We start from the raw sequence: 6,000 nt of genomic DNA on the forward strand, positions 1-6,000 counted from the left end.
GAAAGTTAGTTGCATAATGGCCCACCTCATTACAATTAAAACATCTCACTTTAGATTTGTCAATCTTATTCCCAGCATAGGAAGAACTCAATTTGGAATGGGAAGCTTTCCCTTTCCCTTTCCGTTCCTTACTTGATAAGGCTAGATTTTCTTCATCATCATGCTTTGATGAAGAACCATCTCTGGTGCCTCTCCTGATCTCCTCCTGCATCAGATCCGACCACATTCGTTCCCAATTTGACAGTTTCTCTCTTCCATTCACTGAGTCCTGGTAGCTATGCCAGCTCTTAGGAAGACCGAGGAGAGTAAGACTCACCATAACATCATAAACTATCGTGATTCCTACACTTCTAAGCTCATCTCTACAGGTGGTGAGCTTGTTCAGATATGTAGAGATCGTGTCGCCATTTTCACACTTGATTTTCCAAAGCTTGTCCTTCAGCGCCAGATTCCTCTGGTCGCTGCTGTTTTGATATAGATCCTTCAATGTATTCCACATTGAAAATGGAGTCTCCTTCCCATGGAGAGTTGAGACAATATGGTCTCGAACTCCCTCTAGAAGAATCCTCCTCGCTCTCGCCACACATTTCTTCCATTCCGCCAATTCTTGGGCATTAGTTGCTGCTAGCGTTGGGACTTCTTGATCAATGAAGTCCTTCAAACCATTGTCCTCTAATACCGCTTCCATGTGATCCTTCCATGCTATGTAATTCGAGTTTCCATCCAAGGCATACTTGAGTCTCAAGCCATTGAATGCCATTGGTGAACTTTGATATGTGATAAGAAATCGATTTTGTACCTAAAATCAATAACTTCAAACTTCGAACTTCTCCCTTCTTTGTATACTATTCTCTGCTTTGATCACCTTTGCTCTGATACCATGTAGAAATTCTCACCACAGATTAATCTGATTATGCAATGTACTAAAGCAAAATACTTAATCTACTTCTATAAACAAACTTGCGGAATCTTAATCGATTTGAGCAAGATCAAATAGAACACACATAACAGAGAAGAAGAAACAATCACACATGAAACATAGAATAATACTCTGGGGAAAGCCTCAGCTAAAAACCCCGTTATCTGTATTATCATACAAGTCGAAATATATTAGGATTACACAAAGCTTTAGCTCTCAAGCTATCCAGCTCTCAGTACAATCCCTCACTGCTGCTCATAGACAGAATAGACAACACATATGCCTTCCTTCAGTCCTCAAAGCCTCCTATTTCCTTTCGCAGTTTCTCTTGGGTCCTCCAGCTGTAACCTATGTAATAATCACCTCACACACTACTCTGACCTTTGTAGTGACTGCACAATCCTCAAGAAATGAATTCCTTCTGTATGCAAGAGATATTCACATGGGAATATTCTAGCAACTGATAGTACAATGTCCCCGCCTTTATTCTCAATTGGGTCTTTGTTTGAACTGGCATGCATGAGTTATTTATGAGAGAATATTCAGTTATCTGGAGAACACTAGTTGCATGCATGCATGCATTAACTGACTAAACTCACAATTAGTTCCACAAACTGTTTGGAACTAATTTAACTAGACTTAACTCAGTTAATTGAGCTAACTAATTACAACTCAAATACAACTCATCATTATCTCCTTAATTAAGGGATAACTTCCTCAATCAAAGGGATAATTGTTGCATGTCTTCACAAAGACTTCATGTTTGATTTTCTCCAACTAATTAACTAAAGATGAATTAATTAATTATTTTTCAAACAGCTGCTAACACTAAATCCAAATTTTAATTCTCAATTTTGATTCAAGGAAAAATTAAAATTGGAATATATCCTGAAATGTTATCTATAGAAATGCTACTTTTAGCATTTCTTGTTGTTATTTTCAACACTCCCACAGTCATGAACGAACCTAAAGTGATGTGTACAATCCTAACTTCCTATTACTAAGTTTACTGACTTCACCTAATGAAAATCCTTTAATAAAATTTGACACACTTTCAAGCATCCGAGGCCAATAACAATACCTCTGTAGATGTGCCATTGTCTTACTTACACCGAAATGACCAACAATAAGAGAAGTATGTGCCTCTCTTATGATGTTGAGAGTCTCTCCTTGTGGAATACAAAGCTTTCCAAGATGGTACAACAAGTTATCATGCAAATGATAATCCAATTCCTCTACTTGGTTACCTTGACTCAAGCTTGCATAAAAATCCTAAAAGTCATTGTCTAATGCATATTTCTCAATATAACTTTCATGCAAAATAGAATTATGCTTGATTAAATTAGTTTCACTAATAATAGGCCTAGAAATCATATCAACAATTTTATTGTAGATACCTTTCTTATACCTTATTACCAAGTGGAATTGTTGAATAAAACCCATCCATTGAAAGTACCTTGATTGTTGCAACTTAGATTGAGATTTCAAGTTTGCAATGGTTGATGATTAGTGTGAATGGTTGTTTCCTTACCCATCAAGTAGTGTTTCCATTTTTTCACACTTTGCACCAATGAATACAATTTCTTGTCATATGTAGGATAATTAATCATTGCACCACTGAAAGTTTCTAAATGAAAACAGATAGGCTTACAATGTTGCATGAGGACTACACCCATGGTGTAGTCACTAGCATCAGTCTAGATCTCAAATGACTGTCTCAAGTTTGGAAGTGCAAGTACTGGAGCTGAACTAATATTTTCCTTCAATGCATCAAAGGAATTTTTATGTTTTCCTCCCCGCTAAAAACCTTTTTCATACCTGTCAATGCATGCAAAGGAGCTGCTACAGAAGAAAAGTTAGCAATGAATTTCCTCCAATATTTGGTTGCTCCCAAAAAAATTCTTACCTCAGTAACTATCTTCGGCCTTGGCCAATTCAAAATGACATCAAACTTGGAGGGATCTATTTTCAACTCACCTCCTCAAACAATATGACCCAAGTAAACTAAAGAAGTTTTTGCAAACTCACACTTTGACATCTTTAGATACAATTATTCTTTCTTTAAGACATCAAGTACTTTTCTCACATGCATAACATGTTCATCACGATATTTACTGAAAATTAAAATGTAATCTAAGTAGACTATAATAAACTCATCAACAAATGGCCTCAATAGATCATTCATCATATGCTTGAAGGTAGCAGGAGAATTACATAAACCAAAAGGCATAACTAGCCATTCAAACAAACCTTGTTTTTTTTTAATGTTGTCTTCCAAATTTCTCCTTTAGAAATTATAATTTGATGGTAGCCACTCCTTAAGTCCAACTTAGTAAAATACTTTTCATCTTTCAATTGATCAAGTAAATCATCTATTCTAGGCAATGGGTAACGGTTATTTACCGTAATCTTGTTCAATGCATGAAATTCCACACACATGCACCATGTTCCATCCTTCTTTGGCACCAAAACAATAGGTGAACCACATGGCAAAAAACTTGGCCTGATGATCCCTTTATCCAATAACTCTTGAATCTGTTTTTTAATTTCTTCACTTTCCATCACTAACATCTTGTACATGCCAATGTTAGGAACAGGACTATCTTGCTGCAACTGTATCTCATGTTGGATTCCTCTCTTGGGAGGTAATCCTTTTGGTTCCTTAAACGTCTCATTGTATTGGTTAACAACATCAACCAATTCAGATTTCAATCTTGAATTACAACTTTGAAAATCTTCATTATCGACATCATTCTTGGGTTTCATCATTAGAAGCACAAAAGTCTTGCTTGAATTCATAGTCTTTTCATCTTCCCTACGTTACAGAAATTTTTGTGCCTTACAACTCCAAGCATGAAATGTCCATAAACCAAGGGCTCCTAAGTCCCTAAAAGTGTTGTTCTAACCCCTAAAGGAGCAAGGTCAACAAATTACAGGTTCTCCCAGAAGTTCTCCACCAGAAACTGCTCAGAATAAGTCAAAACGGGATCATTTCAGCTGCTCCACTGGCTAAGTGCGTTGCATAGCACCTAAATCCACTGGCTAGGTTCGTTACAATGCACCTAAATGCACTATTAGGGTGCGTTGGGCGAGAAATGACAAATGGCAGTGTCATTTCGCGAGGTGGAGAGACAATGGAAGCTTCCAGAATCTTCTCCTATGACACTTGCCTCACTGAATTCGACCAAGGATGAGTAAGAGGCCTTCAGTCTCCAAGTGGAAGCAAGAACTGACAGAGAGAAGACACTAATCAAATCACATGCTGACTCATCCTCCTTACACACATCTATATATGGATCCCTCATCCTAGAGATCCAGAGGCTGGAATTTTGCACATTGTAAGGAATTGCTGTTGGTTTTGAGATAAACATCAGAGTATTGGGTGATCTATGCTTTGTTGGAGGTGAAGAGGGGCTTCTTTGCTGGGAGGTTGATGCTGGGTCAGGAACCATCAGTTGTAACTCCTCCTGGATCTTCTTGTTTATCAATAAAAACTATTTGAGTTTCTCCTCCATGCTTTTGTATCATTGATGCTTGTTACATTTGTATGGTTAACTTAAATCTGATCCTAAGTTGTTTATGAATATAGATCCATGTCTTTGTATAGTTTTCTTCTTCTGTGATCTTACAGGTACTTGGTGAAGCTGGGCAAGTAAGGGAGCAGGTAGCTGGAAGCTGTCAAGGAAGAGAGGGATTGGATCAAAGGATTAGCGCAAGGCACATGTTGGTTCTTTCTACTCCTCTCTATTTATAGTTCATAAAGGAAATACAAAAGTAGTTTTCTCTATTTGTTTCTAAGGCAGTTGTCACACCTTAGTGGGATAGAGCAGTTCTAAATAGAAACTTTTCCCGGTAACAAAATGGTGACTCCACTGGGGAGAATGTCTAATTAGTTTGTTTGTGTATCTCTTGCTGTTTGTTTCATAAACTTATAAGTAGCATTCGAACTGCATTTGCCATACCAAATTCAAAGTAGACATCTGCTGCTTCAATCCATTCACTGGATCTATTTATGATTTGAACAGTTGATTCACAAACTATCTGATTGCCCTTGTGATAGCTCTTAGACCCTCCTTAGATCTACCCCTGATTGTGCATTACTGATTGCTTTTACTCGACCAAAAACCAAAGACTAAACTGCAAACTATGACCCAGAACCCAGATAGATTCTCGTTTCTAGCCCAGCGCAGGTACTGTGAAGAGGTCCTGCATTTCAACGCACTTCCCGAAAGGGCAACCTGCGCTGCAATGCAGTTTCTCTGTGTTACAGGTGCGCTGATTAGACTAGTCCTGTGCAGCTGAGGTTCTTGTGCTTCATTCTTTCCAGTTTTGTCTCTGAATTTTGCAGCCTGTGATCAGTATATGTCTGTTTAAAACCCCTTTTCCTTACTGTTATTCCGCCTCCTTTGTACAAAGAGATGTTTTTGTGTGTTTGTTGAGTCGTTTACAGTTTTCCATTGCAAAAGTAGAATAATCGTACTGTCGTCCTTTGATTTAGATCTATCGCAAGTGTCGATTTCGATCATAAGAGAAAGTTTGATTGCTGTTGATGGTCGATTATACTTTTACTATTGCCTTTGGTCTGAATTTGTGATTTTCTAGTGTCAAAACAAGTATTCATTTCAAAATCGTAAAGTGTCGTAATCATCTCTATCTTTTGATTTCGAAAAGAAGCTTGTTTGTGTTTGTCGCTTGAAAGCAAATTCAGATTTGTACATCAAATTTCTTTTTAGCATCAATACTAAGAAAGTGGAAAACAAATACATGCATGTGCATTTGCATATAGACAGTCTGTTTGGCTTGATTTAGGAAAGTGCATTTACAGTGTGCTCTTTGCTCTTTGTGAAAAGGTTGTGTCTTTCTTTTCCCCTAGTAGCTACGATTTTCATTGCAGAAAAGAGATAAAAGTTTGTTTATAATCTTTAGATTTCATTTTAGGAATTACATCTACATCTCGTGGTGAACCGAAAAGGCAAACTTCATAAGCAAGATCAACTTAAAATAAATTCAATGAATCTAACAACGCTTTGGAACTTAACGCACAACATTTAGAGGTCTAGGCTAGAGACGTATTCCGGCGT

Source organism: Pinus tabuliformis, chromosome 6 (assembly GCF_031772625.1).
Source record: "Pinus tabuliformis cultivar Carrire ecotype Pingquan chromosome 6, CPIR1, whole genome shotgun sequence".
In the NCBI taxonomy this organism is placed as follows: domain Eukaryota; kingdom Viridiplantae; phylum Streptophyta; class Pinopsida; order Pinales; family Pinaceae; genus Pinus; species Pinus tabuliformis.